Here is a 13,418-nt window from a genome sequence, read left to right on the forward strand (position 1 = left end):
CAAAATCTTTTTTCATAGTCTTTTATTGTTAGCCCTAGAAGGATTTTGTATCTTGTAGATATAATTTTGTATCTCTTTTGGTGGAGAACCACTCGTTTAAATTTAGCAATTACTTTGGTTTTACCTATTTCTTTTTCTTTCTTTAAAATTATGTGAACTTAAATGTAAAACTTTCAATTTAAGAAGTAGTGGATGTAATCTTATTATAAAAACTCTTTCTATCTCCTATATCTAAGTGTGCATAAAAAATATGGGGAGTAATTTGTTGTTTCTGAGGGAAGGAAAGTGTCCTCTAAAAACATCATATTCCACCGAAATGTTTTCCAACTCAAAAAAAAGCAATGAACATTCTCAACCATGAAAGCATCCAAGAAATTTAACAGACCCAAGATTTTGCTGGGGGAAAAATATGCTTTCATTTATGCCAGTAAAATTAAACCAATAAAGAAATTACTGGAAAATATGTATGATTCAAATCATTTTTATTCAAAAAAGTGAGAGCCAAAATCATCTTCACTCACACAACTTACTGTCTACATTTACATGACTTCATTTCCCCTAAAAACATCATATTCCACCAAAATGATTTCCTCATTAAGAAAAAGCAATGAATGGCCAGATGCAGTGGCTCAAGACTGTAATCCCAGCACTTTGGGAGGCCGAGGCGAGCGGATCATGAGGTCAAGAGATTGAGACCATCCTGGCCAAAATGGTGAAACTCCGTCTCTACTAAAAATACAAAAATTAGCTGGGCATGGTGGTGCATGCCTGTAATCCCATCTACTCGGGAGGATGAGGCAGGAGAATTGCTTGAACCGGAACCCGGGAGACAGAGGTTGCAGTGAGCCGAGATCGTGCCACTGCACTCCAGCCTGAGGTACAGAGTGAAAGAAAGAAAGAGAAAGATAGATAAGAAAGAAAGAAAGAGAGAGAGAGAAAAGAAAGAGAGAGAAAGAGAAAGAAAGAGAAAGAAAAAGAGAAAGAAAGAGAAAAGAAAGAGAGAGAAAGAAAAAAGAAAAAGAGAAAGAGAGAGAAAGAAAAAGAGAAAAAGAGAAAGAGAAAGAAAAAGAAGAAAGAGAAGGAAGGCAGGAAGGAGAGAGAAAGAGCAACGAACATTCTCAAGCATGAAAGAATCTAAGAAATAGTACAAACCCAAGACTTTGCTGGGGGGAAAATATGCTTTAATTTATGCCAGTAAAATGAAACCAATAAAGAAAGTAATGGAAAATATGAATGATTCAAATCATTTTTGTTCAAAAAAGAGCTAAAATCATGTTCACTCACACAACTTACTCTCTACATTTATTTACATGACTTCATTGTTCCACTGTTGTCATTGATATAATTCTACTCTTCCAGGAAACTCTTGCTCAGAAAGTTAAAAGTTGAAAATAACTTTTTTGTTAATTCCAGGAATTTCGTGAAAGACACAGCAACTCTTCAATAAAAAGCATAAACAAGAGTTTACATCTCCAGACTCTCTAAACCCCTCATCTCAAAATCTACCAGTGTTAAACTGTTATACCATGTCCTTACCGAATTCTAAGCAAGTCCCCATGTTGAAAGCCCAGGCTTAACCTAGACTTTAAATCGCTCATAACTATAACCTGACTTTGGCCCACTTCCTTTGTGATGCTAAGACACCATCAATACAGTGCTCTTCTTACCATGGTAAGAATAAATTCAGCTTTGTCTTATCGTTGCTTTGGTAACATTTCTAGTGGAGCTAGCATTCAACAAAAGTCAAAACTGGAAAGAAGAAAAACAACATAAATCAAGACAAGAAAATACATGAAAACCCAAGCATACCTCAAAAGGTCAGAATAGGGGAGGAGGAGTATGGTGTATAACAGCCAGAGGCAAATAAGACTATGAAGACCAGCTGGGCACAGTGACTCACGCCTGTAATCTCAGCACTTTGGGAGGCCGAGGCGGGTGGATCACAAGGTCAGGAGATCAAGACCATCCTGGCTAACACGGTGAAACCCCATCTGTACTAAAAATACAAAAAATTAGCCAGTGTAGTCCCAGCTACTCGGGAGGCTGAGGCAGGAGAATCACTTGAACCCAGGAGGCAGAGGTTGCAATGAGCCGAGATCACCCACTGCACTCCAGCCTGGGTGACAGAGCAAGACTCCATCCCCCGCCCCCACAAAAAAGACTATGAAGACCAAGTTTCTGGTCTGGTCAAGGTCTGAGACGGACCTGGCTCCCTTAAGAATATAGTCCTGCCAGATCGGTGGCTCACACCTGTAATCCCAGCATTTTGAGAGGCCAAGGCAGGAGGATTACGTAAGCCCAGGAGTTCAACACCAGCCTGGGCAATATAGTGAGACCCCCATCTCTATGAAAAGTAAACAAATTTGCCAGGCATTGTGGCGCACACCTGTAGTCCCAGCTACCCAGAAGGCTGAGGTGGGAGGATCACTTGAGGTGGGAGACCAAGATTGCAGTGAGCTGTGATCACTCTACTGCACTCCAGCGTGGGCAACAAAGCAAGACCCTGTCCCAAAAATTAAAAAAATATATATAGTCCTAAGAGATAGCTATTGCATTCCTACTTGAGGAACTAAGGAACAAAGACCAATATTATACCTTTGCCTTCTATTTTGAGGAGTTATTCATCAAAAGTGTAGATCAAGGACTGCCTACTTCAGAAGCATATTTTTTCCTGGGCCGTATCCTTAATCAGAATCTCTGGGAAGAGGTATGGAAACTAGCATATTTAACAAGTATGCCCTTTAATAAACTCTTACACCAATGTTGGAGAATCACTCAGCAAAATGTCCAATCATCATATTAAATTACCCTTTTCAACACTGGGCATCTTGACTCTAATTAAAACAGCTGAGTGCTTCTGGATGGAATAGATAGTGGTAAGGTAATTCAATAAATCAAATGCTAAAACTTTTTCTCCCTGAATTCAACCCCTCTTCTCAAGTTCATGTACTGCATTCTCCCATCCACCCTCCCCTTAATGTATAAGTTGACTGATTAGATAGAAATATTACTAGTAATGCACAGCAACCTGACTTCTTCTTTGGAGCATTTATCACAACTATAATGCCTTTCATTGTTCAATTATTTGCTTAAAATCTATTTTCCCTGCTGGATAGTAATCTCTATAAGCGGAGGAAACAAGTCTGTCTTATACACAGTCATAGCTCCAAATCCTACCACAGTGCTAAGATGATAGATCTTCAATAAATAGTTGTTCAATTAATTAACAAAATAGTGGAAAACATCAGTCAAATACAATAATTTCAGTTCTAGTGAAATCGATGGTGAGATATTCTCTCTCTAATAGTAATCAGTCAACAAGTTGTATTGTTTCCTAGGATCACTCCGTGAAAATAAAAGCCGTCAGCATGAAAGAGAAAGTCTGGGTAGGAATTAGCACAATGGAAAGAGTAAATGGTTTGGAACCTTACAGGAACATTTTAAATCCAAGATAATACATTTGTGTAACCTCAGGCTCTCTGTGTAACCTCAGGCAAGCTGATCCTTCTGAGATCCCAGTTGTCAGTAAACTGGACATTATATTAGCTACTTCACTGACTTGTGGGCTAGAAGGATTGACAGACTATGACCCATGGGTCAAATCAGTCTGGCCTAGAACCTGTTCCTGTACAATCTGGGAGCTAAGAATGGTTTTTACACTTTTTTTTTCAAAAGAATTAAGCTATTTTATTTGACATGTAATAGATAGTCATAAAGCAGGTCCATATATTTAGTTTTCTGATATCCTAATGTATTTCCACAAACCTTTTAAGTCTACAATTTTATATAGTTTTCCATCAGGGAAGCAAGATACATATAATTTTTTTATATTTAACTAGTTAAAGGTTTTAAGAGGGTTTAGTCTCTAAATCAGGAACAATTTAGTCATATAACACCATACAAACACATTTAAATATTCAGGAAAGAGATTTTTAAGATTATTGCTTAGTCTTATGAAATGGTGAATTTTAACCAAATTGATGCCTCTGTATTCTTATTTATGTTTCCTGTACTCTTATATCATACTGCTTGGCAAGCAATGTAAGTTTTGACATAGTTTAAAAATTAAAGTAGGTGTAAACAAATTCCAATTTGTTAAACAATTCATATATTCCCCTTTACTTACCTCACTATCTCAGGATTAATTCTCCTTAAAAAAGTAATCATCCCACATAGAAAAAAACTGCAGAGCTTCATCTCTTCCGTAAATATTTTCAAGTACTGTAAGAACATAAATCCATAAAAAAACTGATTAAAATTTGACATTTCATCTTGCTTTACTAATTATGTAATAATAGAAAGATGTAAAAAACATGTTCCTTAATATGTATCTACTTAACAGAGAAATACGAAGAAACACTGCAATTATGGTTATGGGCTATTTTCCAGCCTCTTCAACTACAAGACACAACTATGGTTCCTACCAGTAAGGAGAAATGAATAATCAACCTTACATAACACAAAAGAAAGATGAGAGGCAGAAAAAGACAAACTGACTCTGGCTTTTAAGAACCTAATGTTAACCCTGAAATGCCAGATTCAGTAACACAACAACAAAACAAAAGATTACAGCAGCAAGCCACCACTTCACACAGTATTAAGAATTCTGAAATACATAATAGCCTTCCTCCCACCTCCCACTCAATCTGTTGGGTCATCTTTTTGCTTTTCCTGTTTTTTCGCTGCAGGCAGTTCAAGGCTTGCCCACTGCATAGGCTCAGCTTTTCTCATAGTGATTTCAATCTTTGTTGCAGTTGTAGTTACATAACTTCACTTTACATTAATCACACCCCATATTTTCACATTTTGATCAAATTCCTTCTCTCCTTCAAATACGATGTGCACATTTTAACAATGTGCTATTTGCTTCTACTCGACTAAGTTCTGGAAGTGAATCTTTAGCATATGTTGAAATGGTAACTTCACCTCCAGTCTGATGCCAGTTATTTCTACATGGAATAACTTTTTTCCCAGCATCCTTTTTAGTCCGCATGTATTTCCCTGTTGTACAGCCCTCTTGGGCTAAGCATGTATTAAAATCAGAAGTTTTTCTTCTATAACAGCTTAGGTATTTCATTCCCTCATGGAAAATAGGTACTCCAGAATGATAAACACAGACTTCTTCTAGACTTTCTAGACCCCGATATGTCTTTGAACACCCTCCATTCTTACATGAGGTCCCAATCTTAATTTCATCATTGTCTTCTTCTTTCTTCTTCATTCCCTGATGACAGTTTATCAAGAGCTTGTTTTAGAGAGGCAGATATTTTTAATTCCAAATTTGTCATTGGTTCATCTGGGCTTGGCCTTTTTATTGCTTCTACTGGCTTAGGGGCTTGAATTATGTGTTCCTGAAATTTGGGTTTCAATTCAGATAGTTCCTTCTTCTCAGTAGTCTTGACTTCAGGTTTGACTGGCTCAGGTGGCTTCTCACTATTATGTCTACCTTTGGTACAGCCTACAATGCTTAAGAAATCAGAAAAATCCGTTGTTCTTCTCTTACAGCAAGACCAACCCTTTAATGCATTGTGAAAGACTGGAACACATGGGTGGTATGTGCAAGCATCATCGAAATCGGTCTCAGGATCGAAGCGCTGACCACAGCCCCACTTGTAGCACAGCAAGGCCATTTCTTTTCCCACCATCACAGGCAAGGCCCAAACACCAGGAACGGCAAGAGGATGCATTAGCCACTCCCGTGTCACTAGCACCAGTCTGACAGCTGAGGAGGCTGCCAGCTTCCGGACTACACTTTTTTTTTTTTAATAGAGACGAGGTTTTACCATGTTGGCCAGGCTGGTCTTGAACTCCTGACCTCAGGTGTTCTGCCCGCCTCAGCCTCCCAAAGTGCTGGGATTACAGGCTTGAGCCACCATGCCCAGCCGATTTTTACACTTTTAAAGTATTCAGAAGAAGGAAAAGAAGGAGGACATAAAGGAGGAGGAGGAAAATGAGGTAAAGTTTATGAGGACTGCAGAGTCTAAAATTCTATTATCTCATCCTTTACGGAAACAGTTTATTGACCTAATGATGATAAGAGGCTAGAGAGCGGATATAGGTAGTTGGCGTAGCATAGTGAAGGTGCTAACTCAAAGAAAATTGGTTTTGATGGTCTTTATTAACAAGTATAAAGAAAAAATATTCACTAGGTCAATAATTGCATACCAAGTGCCATAGAAAGTGTTTTCTCCAATAACAAAATCTCCTCCGGAAAAGTAGCTGTAATTGCAGTCACCAACAGGTTAAGTTTACAGTGATCCAATTTTATTCTCCAAGCTCTGGCTGTCTTCTGAACAGGCCGAAGATACAAATTAAGAGGGGACATGGTATGAATCATAGTCCTTGCATCTGCCAAGTCCTCAAAGGCTCTGATTTCTCTAATCAAGTCAATGCTCTCATAAAACAATTTAGTGAATGTAAGTTAGGTGACCAACTCATCCCCGTTTACCTGGGACTTACTCAGTTTTAGCATCTGAAGAACCCCCTCAGTTGTAGACAAACGAGGGTCATTGCTCACCCTAATATACAGAGTATAAAGGAGTGACTTAGCTGCTTCCAGATGAGCTGGAGAACTTCGGGGAAAAAATTATAAGCTCAGGATTTTAAATTCCCCACCTAAAGAGAAAGGACCTGAAGCTGTCTATGACTGCTCAAAATGAAAGTTTTGCCTTATATTGGCATTGGATTACAAGTGTCTGCAGATGATAAGTAACTGCTTTGCCGTTGCATGCTATAAGCAAGTGTCCTCCTTACCAATGCAAACACAGTTATTACTGCCTATAAATTTAATCTCATCCAAGAACCAATTCCAGATAATCCAGAATCAATTCACAATAACCATCCTTAAGATTTTGTTCTCGTGGAACCATTACAAACCTCAACTCCTAGAACCATCAGGGTTCAATTAGAGAATCAGAACCTCCATGAGTGATATAAAACGGGGAATTTATTAAGGAATTAGACGTTACACAATTCTAAGAGTTGGTGGTGCCACAGGATACATTCAAAAGCAGAAAACAAAATTGTACTGCTTTAAGAGTAAACTCATTCATTCCAGGTTAAACACAACAATTTAGTTTGTCACGTTCTGCCTTTCTCCCAGAGATGGCATAGAAGTTCCTGAAGAAGGGTCACGGCAAGGAGCAGTGGTGGGAAATGTGGGTTTGGGGGTAAAGGGGAGATAGCTGATCGTCCCTTCATATCCTGGGCCCTACACTCTGCTGCCATCTAGTGAGATTATGATCACACTCAGTGCTCAGAAGACGGTCCACACAAGCATTCACTGAGTTCCTTCCCTTTCCACACGTCTCTGGTCTTAACGGTCCACACCTTTTTCCTCTATGTGTCTCTCATCAAGAATATGAGACTTTCGCAGGTCCACTAGGACTCTCTGTCTCTCTCTCTCCTAAAAGCTGTGCCCTTCTCAAGGACATAGGAAAAACTGGCAGCTCTTCCATGCCACCCCTCAGGGCAATCAAAATTCCAACAGACCATTTTCCCTTTGACGCTGTATTTTATGGTCCTTCTTTCTTAGCGGCATAGGATCCTCATGTTATTATGAAACACCTCCTTGTGTGGTTTCAGGCAGAAATTGATTACAGGACAGATGCTCATACTTCCTGGGATTCTATCCCCCTCATTCAGAGAGCACACAGAGCTCCTCCTCAGAGACTTTCACACATGTTCAGCTCTATCTCTACCTCACCAACCCCTCTCCCTTTTCCAGACCCACACAAGGTTTATGGTTTGTGTTTTGTCTTATTTTTTGTTTGTTTTTGCTGGATTCATGTTTCACAACTTTGGTGGGATATTCTAGCTCTTCTGTACAGATGGAAAAGACTGTATCATGTTACTAACGTGTATGAGCAGGCAAGGCTGGAGCATTCTTTACAAACATGGTCACGGTGTCAAGGTAGCTGCTAGAGCTCTGCTGACAGACTGGTGACATATCCTTTGACATCATGCATATCAGTCAAGAAACAAGCTGCCCCAATCTAGGGCTTCTGAGATAAAGTAAATAGTGAAACCAAGACATGAGAGTGCTACTGATGAAAACAAGACTTTATAATACAAAATTGAAAGTTTATACTTTCCACTCCAAGCTTGCCAACACTAGTTGAGAAATCAAAAAATTAACAAATCTTGGCAGGGCCCAATGGCTGACACCTGTAATCCCAGCACTTTGGGAAGCCAAGGCATGAGGATCACACTGTCAATAAAATTTGCTGCAGTAAGGACTGAATCACCAGGCCTACAGTCCTGACATATCCATTGTAATGTTCTCAAGGCCAGCAAAGAAGTCCTTGTTTCTCCTGCTGTATGCGTTTAGCAGACCAAGTTGCTTCTTGCTAGAAATGTGTGAAAAGAAAAAAGTCTCACTTTATAATAAACTAAGCTCCCTCTTCTTATACACCTGCCATATCTCATTATGGGTATTTGATGTCCAAACAATGGGAAAAATTAGATGGTCAAATTTTGTTAGAGAAAGAAATAAGCTAAAAACACAACTGAAACATTTCAATTTAACTAGCATAGAAAACTCTACTGCCTTAAAGTTTATTCATCAAATATATCTTAAACCTCCTATAGGAATTACTTCTCAGGTTAAACACAATGCAAATTTCTAACACAAACACAGAAGAAATCCCCATGAAAAAAGATTTCAGCAGAAACAAGCAGACATTGGTACTGTTACCTAACTAGAAGAAACGACAAGCTGCCAGGTTTAGAGCTAAATAATGTTTGAGGCATCCGATGTTTAAACCTAATATCAACTTTCTTCTTTGTCTACCAGAGTCAACTATTCCCTTCACTCCCAAAGACTCTTCAGGTCAGTCAAACTCAACATACATGCCTCAGCAACATCCTTCAGGGGGAGATCAAAGGAAACAAAACCAAATACTAAACTTTATTATTTTCAGAGAAAAAGCATTTAGGAAGATTCTCCACCTAGTTCTTTCATTTTTTGTTGTTACATCTTGTTTTAGGAGATGGAAAATGCAATCTCACCTTTGGGATCTAGGTTTCCTCAAGTGCAGAGCAATGTATTTTGTGTTCTGATTTTTGAAGTCCTAGTAGAAACATTAAGAATTAGGGAGATTCATATGAAATATTCACTGCTTTGCATCCTCTTAGATTTTTGTATTCCTTGGTTATTTCTACTTTATTTTTAAAAAGTAATAAAATGTATCATTCTATGAAACTAACACTAAAGACAATCAACCACAGAATATCATAAAATTAACTTCCTCTGAAGTGAGTCTTTAATTTTTATTGGTTAAAAAGCAGTGCTGAAATACATATGACACATGAGACTCAGATCAGCCTAAAACAGCTCTTCAAGGACCAGGAACTCAGAAGAAGGTTGTAACTCTAAATGAGCAAAAATGAACAATAAATTTCACTTTCATGCTGTTCCTGAGTCTCCATGCTATTTTAGTCACCTAAGTCCCCACACTTGAAATTTAACTCATTAAAGTTCCTGAGCATAAGAACCTGAGAAGCATAATTGTGTTTTTTTTTAATATTTAATTAATACATATTTCATCATTTTGGTATTTTTATGACCAAATAAGGATCTTTATCTTGCAACAGTTCTGTTTGGTCTACTCTTTTCTTTCTTCAAGAGCACAAGAGTATAGTTTACTTTAAAAAAAAAAAAAGTGGTGGGGGAAGAGGATCATCACAGAGTGAAAACACTAACAAAGAAATACTTTGGGAGGATGGTATAATGGAAGAAAAAATATCTAAGTAGATAGTTTCAATTTGCCATTTTTGTCCTCTTATTTAGTAGAAAATATCCTCAATCTCCCAAGAATAAGTTTTTGCGTATCAAGCAGATAAACAAAAGAATCCAAAATTTATTATGTAAGAATGATAGCAATAAATTAAAATGCCATCGTGTGTGTTCCCTGTGGCATTATTTTTATCTAGCAGTTGGCTCCTCTGTCTCTGCTAAGTCTCAAAAACAGAACTTAATCTAGATAGTCCTCTTATAAATTATAATGTATTTCTGGGAACATAGGAAAATTCTTAGCTATGCTGCAATTGGTGTCACAGTATGTATAGTAAGTAAATTATTATATTTTTGTTAACTTCCTGGTAACTGTTGGAATTAAGTCAGGCTTATTTAGAAATCACCCAAAGATATCAAATTATTAAATTACCAATTGAATAACTAACCATAAATTCTAATTTTCTATAATATTCTGCTAATTTTTTTAAAGAATTAACACCATATTTCTGGGCATCAATGGAAGCACTTTGTAGTGCTTAGGAAAGCACCTGATAGACAGTAGACATTCAGTAAACTATTTTTAGTATTATTATTATTTTTCATATAGACCAAGTCTCACTCTCTCACCCTGTCTGGAGAGCAGTGGCACAGTCACAGCTCGCCATAGCCCAGAAGTCCTGGGCTCAAGCAATCTTCCCACCTCAGCCTCCCTAGTAGCTGGAACTACAGGTGTGTGTCACTTTACTCAGCAAAATTTTTAAATTTTTTGTAGAGATAGAGATCTGGCTTTATTGCCCAGGCTGGTGACAAACTCCTGACCTCAAGCAGTCCTCTTGCTTTGGCCTCCTAAATCGCTGAGATTACAGGCATGAGCCACTGTGATTGACCAATAAATATTTCTAAGTAAATGAAAAATGAAAAAGATATTCCTGACTTTTCTTTGTCATCTACTTTTATGTCAATCAAAATTTCATTTTGCCCTGTTCAGGTATAATAGAATACTTGAAATTTTAAAATATTCTGCCTGATTTGAACCATTGGCCCTACCCACAAATAATCTGAATCTTTAAATATAGCCACTGTGATTTGTCCAGATCTGTCACATATTTATTGAACATTGATCATGCAGAAAACAATACAGGGATGTAATAGCCCCTGCCCCCAAAGAGCTTACAAAATAGAAAAGACAAGTACATTAATAGCTATAAGGAAAGGTATAAACATCAGAAGACAAGGAAATATACAATTGTTAACTGAAAGACAAATTTTAAAGACAGACATCTGCTGGGCATGGTGGCTCATGCCTGTAATTTCAGCACTTTGGTAGGCCAAGGTGGGCAGATCACTTGAGGTCAGGAGTTTGAGACCAACCTGGCCAACATGGTGAAACTCTGTCCCTACTAAAAACACAAAAATCATCCAGGTGTGGTGGCAGGCACCTGTAGTCCCAGCTACTTGGGAGGCTGCGGCAAGAGAATTGCTTGAACTCAGGAGGTGGAGGTTGCCTTGAGCCAAGATTACGCCACTGCACTCCAGCCTGGGCAACAGAGCAAGACCCTGTCTCAAAAAAGAATAAAAGTAAAAATAACGAGAGACATCATATTCAACTGGGAGCTTAACAAAAGTGTCATAAAAGAGGAGACACTTGAGATAAACATAAAAAACAATAACAAGACTTTGACAAATGACATTAGAGAAATAGGGAATTCCAAGCAAAGAGAACACAACATACTCTTTTATGTCTATTCGGGGGATTGCAATTAACCCAATCTCACTGGAGCAAACAGTCAATGTAAGGATGAAATAAATGAGTAGCTTGAAACTTGGTGTTCAACTTGAGCTTGGGAGTCTATACTTATTGGGTAATTAAAAGACATTTAAGGTTTCTTCCAGTCGGGGTTTGACGAAAGTAGTACATTCAGATGGGATCGATGAGTGGCATTTAATATGTCCACAAAGGTGTGGACAGAGTAAGTGACACCAACAAGAGACAACGAAAACATTCTGCCAGCAACAGCAGGAAGAGTTACCATCACTGAAGCAGGAAGGAGAAGCAGGAAAGAGGAAGGAAACATTACTGGAAGCCGCAGAGAAAATCTAGAACTGTAAGAAAGTGGCCCCGCACATGAAGGAAGGCCTTCTGTGGAGGAGCACAGCTAACCTATGGCCAAGCAAGCAGACAGCCAGAGGAATAAATACTCAGCTTAATTCCTGGCTTGCTCCCACCAGTGCCCTGCTAGAGCTCACTATTGGCTGAACGCAACTGGAAGCCAGAAGGCAATGAAGCCAAGGAAGGATGCAGTTTATCTAGGTTCTCCTCCCAGGGGACAGATCAGGGCAGAGAAAGGTAGGGAGTAGACCTGAAGGGGGAAAAAGAATAAATATTCAGCTCAAGGGTTGTAAGCAAACGAGACGTGCCTCTCCTTAGAAAATTGTGTCCAACAATAATGGAGAGAATCAAGAGAAGGGTAGATGATAAACCCAATTAAGAATATAATGTGCTGGGCGCGGTGGCTCACGCCTGTAATCCCAGCACTTTGGGAGGCCGAGGCGGGCGGATCACGAGGTCAGGAGATCGAGACCATCCTGGCTAACACAGTGAAACCCCATCTCTACTAAAAATACAAAAAAATTAGCCAGGCATGGTGGCGGGCGTCTGTAGTCCCAGTTACTCGGGAGGCTGAGGCAGGAGAATGGCGTGAACCCGGGAGGCGGAGCTTGCAGTGAGCCTAGATCGCGCCACTGCACTCCAGCCTGGGCGACAGAGCGAGACTCCGTCTGAAAAAAAAAGAATGTAATGAAGATGTCTGGTGAAGGTCAGAAATAGGATAACGGCAGAGGAAAGTGAAGTGATCATCTATCTATGAGAAACATTACAGAGATAAATTCAGGGATTTCTAAAGGATTAGATGTAGGAGGAAAAAGAATATTAAAGCCCAAAATTTTGAATCTGATTTCTGGAAGAATAAGGCCATGATTAAAATCATAAACAGAGCCAAACTTGGTCACTCATGCCTGTAATCCCAGAGACTCTGCAGGCTAAGGCAGAAGCATGGGTTGAGGACAGGAGTTTGAGATCAGCCTGGGCAACTTTTTTACAGATGAATGTCTCTAAAATGCAAAAATGTCATCCAAAATGTAATGCAAAAAGGTCAGTCATAGAGGGGGACAAGTGATAAGTATCAAACCCGTTCTAACACAGAGTGAAAACCAAATGACTGTAGTAATTGTAGCTACAAAACAGTCTGCACAGTTGTGATTCTTGAAAGAAATGCTGCATAAAGCGAAAAAAAAGTAATTTTGCTACAGAAGTAGAAATCAAAGTACATACTAACCAAACCAAGAGGTCAGAGAGGGAGAAGCGAAGAAGTGTCAGTGTCCACAAATAAAACAGCTCAGCCGTGCTATAGAACTAAACAGACAGATGAAGAGAAAACATCCTGAACAGGTATGTGAGCATACAGAAATTAGTTTATAATAAAGATGCCTTTAAGATTAGGGGTAGAGGCTGGGGGCAGCTGCTCTCGCCTGTAATCCCAGTGCTTTGGGAGGCCTAGGTGGGCAGATCACCTGAGGTCAGGAGTTCAAGGCCTGCCTGGCCAACAAGGCAAAACCCTGTCTCTACCAAAAATACAAAAATTAGCCAGGTGTGGTGGCACACGCTTATAATCCCAGCTACTCA

The 13,418-nt window shown here is 39.1% G+C and overlaps 1 pseudogene; it reads right to left on the reverse strand.

The window, feature by feature from the left end:
- Positions 1 to 4,641: 4,641 nt before the first annotated feature.
- On the reverse strand, positions 4,642 to 5,630 carry LOC129009316 (cysteine and histidine-rich domain-containing protein 1-like; annotated as a pseudogene).
- Positions 5,631 to 13,418: the final 7,788 nt, after the last annotated feature.

The sequence above is a fragment of the Pongo pygmaeus genome, chromosome 1 (genome assembly GCF_028885625.2).
Source record: "Pongo pygmaeus isolate AG05252 chromosome 1, NHGRI_mPonPyg2-v2.0_pri, whole genome shotgun sequence".
NCBI lineage: Eukaryota > Metazoa > Chordata > Mammalia > Primates > Hominidae > Pongo > Pongo pygmaeus.